This window comes from Castor canadensis, chromosome 6 (genome assembly GCF_047511655.1).
Source record: "Castor canadensis chromosome 6, mCasCan1.hap1v2, whole genome shotgun sequence".
In the NCBI taxonomy this organism is placed as follows: domain Eukaryota; kingdom Metazoa; phylum Chordata; class Mammalia; order Rodentia; family Castoridae; genus Castor; species Castor canadensis.
In genome coordinates this window covers 21,144,110-21,158,429 of record NC_133391.1, presented here as the reverse complement: position 1 = coordinate 21,158,429, position 14,320 = coordinate 21,144,110, and the positions used below count along the sequence as shown (strand labels likewise).

At 38.8% G+C, this 14,320-nt stretch overlaps 1 long non-coding RNA gene across 1 annotated transcript in view; it reads right to left on the bottom strand.

Annotated features, from left to right (window-relative positions):
- LOC141424021 (uncharacterized) overlaps positions 1 to 12,931 on the bottom strand; it is a 28,137-nt gene extending 15,206 nt beyond the window's left edge. The window contains exon 1 of the long non-coding RNA XR_012448811.1: positions 11,847 to 12,931. This is a non-coding gene — a long non-coding RNA (uncharacterized lncRNA). The remainder of the gene's footprint in view (positions 1 to 11,846) is intronic.
- Positions 12,932 to 14,320: the final 1,389 nt, after the last annotated feature.

Here is a 14,320-nt window from a genome sequence, read left to right as displayed (position 1 = left end):
GTTTTTAAGTACTAAGGTAATATGACCTAAGGCTTTTTAATGATGCTTCAGTTAAAAACCTAAAGAGGGCAGTTCTTTCTAGAAAGGTCCATCTAGTATTAACTGAAGTAAAATGAAATAAATTATTAAGGGACTGAAAGAATCTATTACACACGGAGACATTTAAGAAATACTATGCTAGTGCAAAGTCACTAGTGTAATATTTCTTTGCGATGTCCTCCTATTGAACAAATATTTATGTAAGTGACTTCTTTAGATATTTAAGAACTGAAAGTCTCTATTTTCTATTTTTAAGGGGTTAGGAAAAGAAAATATTGCTGGTATAAGTGTGCGATGTACTTTTGTTCTGATTTTTCCAGATTGCCTGAACAATTATCTCCAGCTCCTGGAGATGAGCCAACTCTCCACTTCAGCATGTATTGCACAGATTGCATTCTATAAAGGAGTATATTACTAATGTAAAATGAAAAGTATCTTCCCCAAAAGAGTGCATCCAACCTAATGGCCTGAAATAGAGTCATGGAGATGCATGGGATTATATAATGTGAAAGGTGGGGTGCTTCTGGTTTCTTCTCTGAGAAACTAAGAATTTATAGCAGATTGGTGATTCTCAGCTTTGGTGATGCACTGTTACCATCACCTGGGGGAGGTATAAAAAGAAAACACCCACCTCCAGAGATTCTGCTTCAGTTGCCCTGGGGTGGGGCCCAACGCTGTGTGTCTTTCAAACACCCCCAAGATCCTAATGAGTATCCAGTTGGGAATCACTGGTCTTAATCTAAACCATCTCATTTTCATGGATGAGTGCAGAGATCATGAAGGCAGGCACAGAGCCAGGATCGACTAAAGACAACATCCCTTAAAAGAACTGAAGTTTCCTGCAGTCATAAAATCTCACATTCCTGAACTTACGTTGTAAATATTAATGAGTGTGTCTAATTTTCTTTCATGTGGCAATGCAAAGGTCTTAATTTGACAACTTTATTTCCTTTCACATTTCAATGTGGCTTTCAAATGATTCAAAATCCCTTTTGATAGGATTGGTGATGGCAGAGACTTTTTTTTTTTATTTACTATTGCATGCCAGGCACTTGCAACAGTGCTGGATATACAGTGGATACTTAACAAATATTTGTTGAATTCAGGAATGAGTACACTTATAGTTGACCTATTTTCATTGTGACTTTGAATGAGTAATCTGAACTTTAAGTATCTTGGTAATGGATAATATTGCAAGGAAGATAGAAATAAAGCATGATAAAATTGACAAAAATTCAAATAATCTTCTTTTCTATATAACAACAACAAATGAGGCTTTTCAAAACTGCCACTTAAATTTTGACTAAAACTCTGTTTTGGGAAATGAGCCTCCTTGTCAAGCTTGCTGTCCTTGTTTGTTCCTTTTTCTTTCCTTTCTGTACTTTCCCTTTTTTCTTTTCTTTCTCTTCTTTTTTCTTCAGTGTCCAAAGCCAGCCTTGGTGTTTTCCTTCTTCCCAAACCTGCTCTTCAGTTTCCTTGGTAACGACCACATCCAGAGTCTGCATCACTCCTGACCTACGCTTTCTCTGCCCTCAGCCAACCACTCTCACTATACCAGTGAACTTCACCAAGGCACATTGCATTTCCTGGCTTTCCTATCTGGTCTTTTTCTAGTTGTTTAGTCCTAATCATCTCTATTCTTCCAAGCTCTTGGGTCTCTAATCCAGTTCTCTGCTGAAGAGTTTTCTTTTGAAAACACATCTATTCCCGTGATTCTTTTCCAAATCTTTCATTCTTTCAACCTTGTAGACCGTTCCTGGGTCCTTAACATGACACCCAGCACCTCTGATAACCTGCTTTGCTGCCCTGACACTTGTTCATTTTATGTTCTCATCATATCAAGATATGTGGCAGATACTGATTCTCCAGGTCTTTGCTCCTTTTAGAAAACCCTTTCTCTGCTTTTTAAACTTTATTATTGAAGCCCAGTTCACATGTTGCATGTTTTTTTGTGAAATCATTCGTGAACTTCTTTTTATAATTCACTCCTCTACCATCTGTGACTCAGTAGCATTTGACTTATTCTTCTATCCTCAGCCATGTTTATTCTGCTTTGTATAATGCACAATTTATATGTCTGTCTTCCTCACTAGTCCTGGAGGACAGAGACAGACTATGTTATTTGTTAACACGTCTTCACTCCCTACAACATATTAGTTGCTTAAGAAAACTTTTATTAAGAAAATGAATGGTTATGATACTGGTTGCTTTGATCATTCTAGTAAAATTATGGGGGAGAAACTTTTTGACAAAGGTCCAAAAATTATCCCGGGTAGGCAGTTATCTGAAGCTGTAAATGACTGCTTCAAGGTCACAAATTATTAGCAAGGAGGTATGTACCTGCTGTGATATTCTGAAATTAATGTCTGAAATCCTCAGAGTTGTGCATAATAAAATCGTTCTCCCAAACACTAATGGATAAAAGAAAATGGTGGGCAAGAATCATGTTGGTGTCTGTTTATGTATAGCACTAGTTAAATGGAGGAAAAATACACATATGAAACTTTGCACAGAGAGCACCTGTGATGTATTTTTTAGAAAACATAGAATTTAAATCCATATCTATAATTGCTACTTATACTAGTAATAAAATGCTTCTCAGAACAGCACAGGAGGTGTTTTATTCTCTGTTTCAGCTTTGGAACATTGTAACTTGACCCATTGTGTAGCTACAGTTCTGTGTCAGATGGACTCCAATATCCATGCCCAGTTGGATGGAATTCATCACTGCATGTTGGTTGCCTTTGCATTCAACACAGAACTTATCATTGGTAGATATATGTGCATTAGAGAAATTTTTGAGTCCTGAACTCATAAACAAGTTAGTATATCTATTTAAAGTAAAATAAATAAAGTGTGAGAATGAATATTGTGCTGATCCACCCATATGCTGGTTTGTATTGACATTCCCATCTGACCAGCAATCCACATTTAATCCACAGGGCTAAGGGCACTTTCTGAATCATGGAGGTGATGAAGTTCATTGACCTGCCTATATTTTAAACTCATGACTTTGGGTTTTTTCCAGCATCTTGTCTAAATGAATACAAATAGCAGATATTTTATATTTATTTTATACAGGTTCTTTAGAGAAGGTGGGGAGGATAGAGAGAGAGATAGAGATAGAAAGAGATGGAAGGAGAAAGAGAAGGGAGAAGAGAAGAATAGGTTCTAATGTGCCTATTAAATAAGAATATTCCATTCTTTCACTTTTTTGCCAAGCTCTCTGTAGGATTAATGAAAGATAGAGAGTTTAGGGAGTTTTCTGAATTTTAATCTGTCTTTAAGTAAATTTTTTACCTACCTTCATGAGTCAGTATTTTGAATAAGCTTCTGTATGCTTTAATATTTTCTGAGTCTCATGCAACCAAATCATTATTAGCTCTAGACAAAATGCACTAATTTTCCATTGTGCAGAACATAAATAAGCCTCATGGAATTTTTTTAGTCCCCGAGGACATCAGATGTTTTCCCTGGCATCATACCATGTAAGAATGATTCATGTTTGATGCCATCTGGGTGCCATGTCTAGGGCATACTTTGGACCAGTGTTATTAGAATTGCTGTATAAGCAGACATGGATTCTTACCACATGTAGAATGTGCATGTAGACAGAGATGTTGAGAGTAGAGGTGAGACATTTGCTTGTTATAATATTCAAATTTAGTCTTCATTAAATTATCATTTTAATTAATCTTTACTTCATGCCCAGAGGTTTCTTAGAAAAAGTTCCAGAGTCTGCACTAGGTATATTGAGAAAATAGATATGTCAGAATCCAATCTCTTATTAGTCCACAAAAAAAGAGTTAAAAACATGTATCTGTTGATGGTAAGATATAAAAATACATATAGAAGAAGTACTCATTTTTTCCAAAGGAAGGATTCCATATTTTCTGCTTGTCAGGAGAGATTCAACATAAGGAGAACACAAGCAACTCTGAATTTGAAGAGAGAAAGGCAGAGCCAGATTAAGGGCTAGGCAGCCCAACCAGCTGGCCAAGCACTAATATTTAAAAGACAGTTAAAAATATCAATGCAGCTAAGTACTAGTGGTTCACAACTGTAATCCTAGCTACTTGGGAGGCTGTGATTGGGAGGATTGCAGTTCAAGGCCAACCAAGACAGGGAGTTTCAAGACCCCATATCAACCAATAGCTGGGTGCTGTAGCACACGCCTGTCATCCCAGCTACATGAGAGGCTGAGATCAGAAGAATCATGGTTTCAGGCCAACCTCAACAAAAAGTTTGTGAGATCCCATCTCAATGGAAAAATCCAACAGGAAACAAAAAATAGGGTTGTGGTTCAGGCTGCCTGGACAAAGAGACCCTATCTCCAAAATAATCATAGCAAAAAGGTCTGGAGGCATGGCTCAAGAGGTAGAGCGCCTGCCTAGCAAGTGCAAAATTCTGAATTCAAAACTCAGTACTGCTAAATAAAAAAAGAAGCACTTAAACACATAACATCCTTTAACTTGTGTTTCCAGACACATTCCTTAATTGAAAAAAAAAGTGTGAGTTAGTGCTATCATTGCTGTATAACTATGTGGTACCTTTTTCTAGCTTTGACCTAACTCTGGTGTAGTACAAATGTGCAAGGTGTATGGTCCTCACTACTAACTCAGAGGCCACAAACTGCCCTTCATCTGAAGCCACTGGAAAACCTGAAATAGATTTAATATATAACACGATATATTTCCAGAGGGATTTACTTACTTATTTATACTCAAAGTGCTCAACTATGTCTCCTAAGTGTATAAATGCAGGACTATTTAAGTTTGTTAATAAAAGCATATTTTTTCCCCAGACCCATCAAATTAATGTGAAACAAGTATTTCAAGCTCACCATTTTGTGGAGATGTAAGGATATCTTGGGTTAGGGGGAGGTACCCATCTATCAGCATCCAACCCTATCTGTGGAAAGGTAAAGGGTTGAATGAATAGTTTATGTAGAGCTAACGGGTCCCTTAAATACCACCGACTGAGGGAGCCTGTACTCCATGGAAGGTCTGTCCCGGACCTACTGCTTGGCAAAATGTTAGTGTGCTGCACTAAATCATTTGGTCACCTCTGAGCGTGTTCAACAAGCACACTTAAAAAGGGTCACTGGATCTTTTCAGGGACCTGTAATTTGTTGGAGCCAGAAAGAGATGAATTTGAAAAGTACAGCTTCCCCGCTGTACAGATCAAATCCATTGTGTGAGCTGTGTTTTGTTAACTTTGTACATAGGACCTTCTTTTGCAACTCGGGGGGGGCACAGCTGCTCTTTACATCTAGAAGTGAAAGAAACGGGTCTGAATGGAATATGTGGGGTCTGTTGAAAATGAAACATTCACTTTACTGAAGGACTTGAGGCTCACCCCTGCGTGTGAAACTTCTGCCAGACCTCAAAGTGGAGGGAAAGAAAGGGAGAAAGCTATATAATTTGTTTGAAGTTGTCAAGCACAAAAATCTGACCAACAGATGCGAGAAACAAGAAAAAAGTGATATTTTAATTTCCCTTTCTAGGTTGTTAGTTAGTGGATTCAAACAAAAGGCTGTAAAAGAGGAAATTGTGAGTGCTTTTCAGAACCATGCAAATTTTTATAACCGCTCAGATAATCTAGTTTCTTCTATGCTCCTTATCAAGGAAAGATTGGAAAATCTGGGTGTTTGATCACCATGTGCTTTATTCTTGTCTGAAGGGAATCTGCTGTTCTAATAGATTTAGAATCTATATTTGATATTTCCAAATCCTTGGAGGAAAACATAAACAAAGGGCAGGAATCACAAAGCACTGCCTAAGGAAAGGATTCTCTTTGTGTTCTGTTAGTGCCTCTCCATTCTATCTGCCCACAAGTCTGAATTCTCTCTGAGCACATCAGTTTTGTTCCAAGAGCAACTGGAAACAAGAGGGGTAGAAATATAAAGGAGTAATTTCACAAAAAGTAATCAAGCAAACTCATCATTTTGGCTGAAAATTGAGTGGTTTTTTTTTTAACTTTTCTGCCTCCTCCCCTGTTTCTACATTATTCTGATTTTGATGAAATGTTTTACTCACTACTGAACAAATATTAAACACTGGCTATTACTATGAATAAAGTCTAGTTTTGGAGTATATTTTCATCTAGTTGCTGATTTGTTAGGAACGAAGTTAAATCATGGTAAAATTCTATAAAAATGTAAGACTACTTAGATAAGAAATTATTTCACAAACATTATTTTAAATCCTGTCTCATGATTTTAGGAAGGACCTCACATGAACAAATGGAAGACTTCACAGAAAGGTTAGACTCATGAATATTTCCTTCTTTGTTTATTGATTAGGTGAAACCAATATTTCAAAATACTTAGAAATGATTTCTAAGTTACAAAAACCTTACATTTTTCTCTTTGAACTAGTTTGTATGTTACCACACTCCTCCTTCTCCTTCTAATATCTTTTCTCCTCTGCCACCATTTTTTAAACAAGCATTTATTTTATTTTAGGAGAAATGTTTCTTCTTATCTTGGTAGTTATTTAGAATGAAGTCAGGGGTATATAATGCTATGCAGGAGATAAATTAATAAACTTTGGGGGTATTCCTAGATTTTCCTGCAAATCATCCAGACCAATCATTGCAAATATGCAATCTAGTCACTTAGCAAATTAGAAGAGTGAAAATAAGCTTCCTTCTATCTCACAACTTGACTCCTGCTCCTTCATTTTTTATCCTCAGTAATGTATGTGTTTTCCAGCTGGCTAAGGCTGCAATCTTTCTGCAATTTGGACATTTGTCACTCGATTCACCCAGGCAGGAGAAGCCCCTGTGTCGCAGGCTCCTTGCACTGCAAGGCAGAGCATCTGTCAAGGACTCGCTGGCATCTGATGATTCAAATCGCAGAAATGACCCAGGACAAATTATGAACGTCTGGGTAGTGCCCAAAGATTTGAGCTGAAATGACTTTGCCCTTGGAGTCTTGCAGATTTGGTGAACTCTCGGGGCCATGAGCTTGCCTGTATATGGCCATTGCCCCACGGGTTCTGTTCTGAGTCAGTTATCCTCCTGGCCAGTGGAGTGCCAATTTAGCTTTCCTTGGCCAGAAATGAAAAGGAAGTGGTTCAAGTTTTAGTTTACAAACCCTCAAGACAATTGGAGCTTTCTTTGAAATGTAAAACAGTCCTCTATCAAGCCCTGCTTAGGGCAGCATCCAACTATCAAAGTCAAAGACGATTTGATAGAACCTTACAAATCCCCATAATCTACAGTAAGTAGTAGTAGCTAGGGCTTTGGCTCTGGGTTTGCACGTAGGGCAGAAGCAAGAGGATAATTTATCCAACTTTAGGGTAATGAAGTGTTAACAAAAACCACATGAAGCTATTATGACAACCACAGGCCACAGACTGCTAGGAGGGTAAACTCTCTGGAGACCTACCTATTTTCAAGGAATCTTCCACATCTCAGCTTACCTGAAGGCATTTGTTAAACACAAGGTGATACAGCTGAAGTACCATGATTCATTAGACCTAATGAACAATGCTGAGCGTATTGTCTCTAAAATGTAACCCGCTGACATTGATATATATGTACTTTAACTCATTCGTCCCAACTTTATTAGGTACATATGTCTACAGCAGACACAAATGAAACATTCTACAACCAGGCTCCAAGCCAAAAACTAATTTATTCTTTAATGTGCTAGTGATTACTTGGTGGTTCCTTGAGCAGGGATGACAGGTCTGAGCTAATGGAGTTGTACTGTAAGTTAATATAAATCATGACAGAGCAATTAATTACAGAAACCACTGCAAATCCCTTTGTTAGTTTTTGCCATCACCAGAAGGATTTAATAATATTCATTTTGCTAAGTTCCAGTGACATTTACAAGTCTTAAACCATTTTTAATCAAATCAATATCGCTGGCTGCTAAATTTAGTTGTGCTTTGCTTGCAAGTCCTGGAATACATCGATGCTAATGTGTCTTACCTTCTGTTCAAATGAATCACATCGAACACCCATACTTCCTGTTCATTTGTTTACATTGAGCAATTGGGACCCGAAGAAAGTGAGGATCTGGAGAACCTGACAATCCACGGGAGTGAATTAGCAGGTAGAGGAGGAAACCCGTAAATCAGTGATTACACGTGCATTGCTGTCTCATGTCCTCCATCAGTTTCTCCAATTGACCTAAAAAAGCTCCCAAAACAACAACAAAAAACCTCAATCATGAAAAATAAATTCACATTTCTGTAGACTTTTTTTGTTCCTCAAGAGTGATCAGTTAAAGAAAAAGAAAAAAGACAGAATTTAGTCACTAGAACAATGCTCTTTTGTCACAAAAGAGCACAACACCCCAGCTTCATTGCTGTATTCTTTGTTCTTTATATGACTCTAGTTGACATCTCCTTTAAAATCAAATAAGTGGAAATTAGTTGGTTAGTGTACTATAGAAATGTTAGAATATTTTTATACAGAATAATACAAATTTCTTAATCAGGAATTGATGACTTTATTGATTTTTGGAACAAAATGACCTGCTGTTCCTGAGTGGCTGTGTTGCTAGATCAATACTAAGGTCTTTTTTGATTGTTTGTTTGTTTGTTTTCTTTTTCCCCTCATAAAAGCTCAGTGTCTAAAAAGAGTTCAGTTTCTCCAGCCATGTCACTTGTACACATCCAGTAGCTTTTCTATGCCTGTCCTACCTTTCATGCATCATCACAGATTTTTATTGGCTTGCTTTGGACTGGATCTGCAATGTCCCCGAAACTGGGCCTGACATGTTAGGGAAATGTTCCTTCTGGAAAGGGCACCATTCCCATGTCTTACATCTGCCATGCTCCTTAGGTGTTTCATATTTTGTGCTTTCTGCTGTCATTCTTTCTGTTCATCTTCTCTTTCTTTCTCACCAGACTGTAAACGCTTTTCAGTCAGAGACCTTGCTCTATCCATCTCTTTCTTTCTGCTGTCGATACCTAGCAAGGGTGTTTCCGCATGAAATTGTCCAATAAATGTTCAGGAGCTGAACGAACATATGCTACCCAGATGGGAGGGTGAGGAGGGTGTAAAACTCAAATGAGTTAATCAAATAGCTTGTAAGAAAATGGGGCGAGTAGAGGAAAATGTTATTAACCTGAGAGAAGTGATTTTTTAGGCCGGAAGTTTAGAGTAGAGAACTGAGCTGATGAAGGAAGGCTAGCAGCCAGACCAGCACTTGGGAGTGTCTCTGATGGTTTAGGAGCTAATGATATCTGTGTTCACTTTTGTATACTTCAGTCCTAGCACAGACTCCCAGCCCTGGGCACCGTGATGGACCACAGAATCCTGAATGAAGTGTCAGGTTTCCAACTCCATAACACTTTTGAGCTTTGTGACCTGAGGTGGACCCAGGTCTGGCTTTTGACTTTGGAGAAGGCTTTTCTGAGTCTGTTTGCTCAGCTTTGCAGAAGGAATAAGTAACGGTTATGTTATAGTACCATGAGGATTTAAAGAGAGAGTGTGTATGAGCCATGCAGGGGCAGAGTAGTATCTGAGCCCTAGTCCCAACCATGGCAAGAAAGTGAGACTCAAACATTAGCAAGCTGCAGGAGCCATTCTGGAAGACATGGGCAAGTAACTCTTTGTATTACTTACCAATATGTGTGTCTGGTCAGGGTGAACCCTGCATTGACTACAGGACCTGGTTTCCACCAAGGAAGCCAATTCCTTCTCTCCTTTCCAGGTGAAAATGTTATGAAACATGTTGCTTTTCATGTGCGTCAAGATCAGCAGTTCTGATCACTCCATTTAGAAAGCAGGCTAAGAAGTTACACTTCACAAAACCAAGCCACAGAATCCCTTACTGTCCCCTCCCAGGAGAGATTTGAAAAGCACCTTTTTCCTTGTTCATCTGAGACTGTATTCTCATTGCTAAGGAATTTATCTGTGCCTGTAGTTTTTGGAAAGGAAGTGAATTGTTTTTTAAAAATATAATACATCTTTAGTAAGCTTAAGTGGCATTTACTATTCCATGTATAAGGAGCCAGAATCGAATCTGTAAAATTCTTTGAGCAAAATCCAACAGCAGAGGCAAACGGTTCCTACTGATAACGCTTTTGCCATGGTTTCTAACACAATTATTGTAACTATTATTATCACTACTGTTGCTGCCACAGTACCTAACATTTTCTGTGCTTACTATGTCCTAAGTTTTCCTCATATATTAATACATTTAATCCTCACAAATGTCCTCTGAAGTAGAAATAAATACAGGGAAAAGTGAGGCACATTTAGTATGTGGTGGAGCCCCAGATTCTGTACTCTTGGTGGTTTGTGCTCAAGGTTTTGAGTTCGAAGAACCCAAATCCAATCTAAACCTTTGGTTAAAATAGCTGCACAATCCTATGCATCACTCCATTTTCTCTGTGGCTCAGTTACATCAACTATGTTTGCTAAAGCAGCAAACATAGAGACAACAAACCCCAAATGAATTACAAGGTGACTCCAAAAGTTACTTGCATCTCCTGAGTAACATTAATGGGGTCTATGTCATGAACCAGAGCAATATTTTAAACTTTATCCCTGTTTTCCCATCTGCACCTCTACACCCTGTCTGTGCGCCACAGCATCTGTGCCCCCTGCTATCCTTCAAGTCTGGCATGAACCATTTGTTTTTCATTCCTTTTCCCTTCATTCTTTCCTCCTCCACTCTGTCTGCATCCAGTGACTCTCTACACATTCTCCCGATCCTTTCTCACAAAAAAATCTAAAATATGTCTTGTGGATGGGAGAAAGGAAGAAGTTGGGTGCATGAACATGAAACTTGCTGCACAGGTGGGCATGGAAGTGGGCAGTCATGTGGAGGAGGGATGAAGGAATTGATGAAGGAGTAGCAATAATTCTTCAAAATAAAGACCAGGCCTTATTTATTTTCATTTCAGTGTCAAGTTAGAAATGTGTATACCACACACAATTTTTGTACCCCTTTCTAGTGCACAATTCATCTGTTTTTAGTGTCTTCACAGAGTTCATTGCTTCTAAATGAAATCACATAGCCATTGTCAATCCCTCCTCTTGTCTCCCTTGCCCCAATCCTTGGAAACCATCAATCCTTTTGTTTTTGTGGACTTGCCTGGTCTTGACACTTCATTCAATCAATCACATAATATGTGGCCTTTTGCGTCTGGCTTCTTTCACAGAGCTTAATGTTTTCACATTTCATACATCACATTCATGCATGTATCAGTACTTTATTCCTTTTCAATAGCCAGATAATTTTCTTTGGAAGTGTGTACTATATTTCATGTATCCGTTCATCATTTGATGGACATTTGGGGTTGTTTCTACTTTTGCATTAACATCTATGTAAATATTTTTGTATGAAACTATCTTTTTTTTATTTTCTTGGACCTCTATCTAGGTGTAGAATTTGTGGATCATATGGTAACTCTATGTTTAACGTTTTGAGGAACTGCCAAATTGCTTTCTCAAGTGGCTGGACCATGTCACAATCCCACCTCATATGTAATTTTTTAAAATATACAAAGCTTATTTAATAAGATTATCTTATACTACCTACTTCTGTCACCATGATATTAGGCTGCAGAGCTTTTAGGGGCATGCTTTATTGCACATCCTTATTGTGTGACAAACTAGATAATTAGGGTGATGCAGCTGCAATCAGCCACTGTAACCAGACTGGATTGTCATCATCTTGAGGATAGGGATCCATTCTTCCTCAGTGCTGTGTCTACAGGGCCATGCAAGGTACGGGCAGATAGCGGGCACTCCGTAAACATTTGAAAGAATAAATGAAGGAAGATGCAAACTCAAAGCTGGGCCTCTGAATTTGAATTTCCATCCAAACAACTGACCTTTCCATTCCATGAAGTGAGCTATTTAGCAGCGTTCTCTAGCATATGGATTTTCTCGTCTACAGCATCCATTTTCCTTCCATCTGTTGAGGAATTTTATCTTCTTTCAAAGTCACATGAAGAGGCCTCCGTATACACTCTACACATGGCACAAATGGTATTTTATTTTAACAGGATGTGACAATATCACCTAGGTTTGCCAAACATCATAAAAAACTTAATTGGAAGATCACTACCTGGTTTTCTCCTTTTTGATAAAATACATTTAACAGCGATTAATTCAGCTCCCTAACACACATAACACCTAGCAGTATTCAGGATCTGGTTTGTTTGCTTTTATTCTTAAAGAATCTGAGGGGATTTGACATTTTGTTTCATTCATTCACGTTCTCTTTTTTCATATCTAATGAACACGTTCTAACACAATGGCCCTTAGATCCTGACCATCTGCAGGGGGCGGCATGAGGGTCATAGGGTAAGAACAGCAGCACATCAGCATTGAATAAAGAAGTGTGACTTCAAAGATAGCGCCAGCTATGAGGTCTGTGCTTTCAAGACCTCATCGCTACTTCCTTCTGTTTATTATTTTTTGTTTGATTGGATGATAATGTAGTATGTCATTGCCTGGTCCATGACCTGTGGTCAATCCCCGACAGAGGATCCAGATTGGGGAATATTTTTGTGAGTCTATTTGTCTCAGCATGGACATAATGGAATCAGGAAAGGTGGGCACAAAAGATGTCTGAGGAGAGGGAACAAATTCCTTTATTATTGAGGAAGATGATCTCGGGTGCTCAGCCAAGAGTCTTTTTAATCTGGATGGTGATAATGATTTGCTCTGTAAATAACGTAGTCAAAAGGGATTCTTGTTTGGTTTCTTCCTTCCTAGTCAATTGCTCCCTATTTTCTGTTATCATGGTGGCAAGCATGCCAGATTCACCCCTGTACTTCCATGGTTAGGACACATTTGTACCTCTGATAACCCAGGCATCAAGTTTTTAAACTGTTGAGCTAGTGACTTAAGTCTTAATGGGAAATTTTTCTCCTAATACAGGACCTATCAGGGCCATGAATAATTAATGTCAATTTATAGCTCAGGGGATGTCTCAGAGGAATCAATACAGTAAATTAACAATCTCCCCAAACCAAACAGCAAACTATTTTTTAGGTATAATTAAGCTTCAGGGAGGCCTATAACGTTTTTGTAAAACAAAGCTTCATAAAATTAACATTATGGGGTTTTTTTCTGTTCTACAGTATGTTACATTTTAGTGAACATTTTTAAAAGCTAGACATTTCACTGGAGTGGTCTGATAGAACTGTTCATTAAATGCTTAGGAAGTCATAGCTCTTAGTATCAGGGATGAGTCTCTGCAAGGTAGAGAGAATAAAAGAAAAATATGGCAGGATAAATGTTCTGGAACAAATCCTCCCCTCACCTTATTCATAAGAGGTGGAGAATGTTGTTTTGGAAGTGTTTGTTTCTGTGGCAAAAGAATGCCCAAGCTTTTTGGTGATGATGGAGGTAGTTGGGAATACCAACTTTTATTTCAAGAGAGTTTTATCTCAAATGTTAAGTCATGGGCTTGCCAGTTTTGTGACATATTAGACAAGGACGGGGGTCACATTGATAATCCCTGTTCTGACATCCCTAAATTTCCCATTTGTCCTGGCTTCTGGGCATCAGCCCTCTTGCTGCCAGCTCTGGCCAGCCCCTCCTTTTTGAGCAATCTCATCCATCATGGGAACTGTCAATTGGGTGCCTTTGAGGCCTGGGGCTTACAGAAGATGTTCTGAGGACAATGTCTCTCTGTCACATGTGATTATCAATTTCCCTAAGCCCTATAGTTAGAGAGGAGCAATTCTGGCCTAGGACAAATTACAGAAAAAAAAAAATCAAAGAAGAGTCTAAGATTTCTAGCAAGTCTGATATTCTTTGCTGAAGATTTTTTTAACCAACTCCTTATTGTCATCCTTCATCCTAAAGAAAAAAAAAATGTGTCCTGTACTGACTGACGTAGAGATGAATAACAGGGTTCCTGCCTGTTAGAAACTTCCTAACTCATATGGGGAGACAGGTTTGAGAGCAAATGAATACACTCTCTCGTTAGAGGAGCTGGGAGACAGTGGGGCACAGAGGACAGTGTGCAGGGTTTTTCCAAGGAGGTGCTTAATTGTGTCTTCAAAAATGAGTCGATGCCCGCTGGGTAGACAAGGGGTCGGGCCATTGCCAGCCGAGAGCAGGAACAGTAAGGGCAAGCGTTGGGGCGGGGATCTGGGCTCAGTCCTGGGTCTTGGCAGAGCCTAATTGCCTGCTTTCTCCTTGAGCCTGAAGTCAGGACTTGAAGCTGGAAAAACTCCCAAGCCAGAGGCAGATTTCTTTGCAGGTCTCAAAGTAAGCCGTAGCCACCCAAGCCTTCAAATCTCTCTGGGAGGCAGTGACTCCTGTAGCTAAAAGACATCCCTTTCAGGAA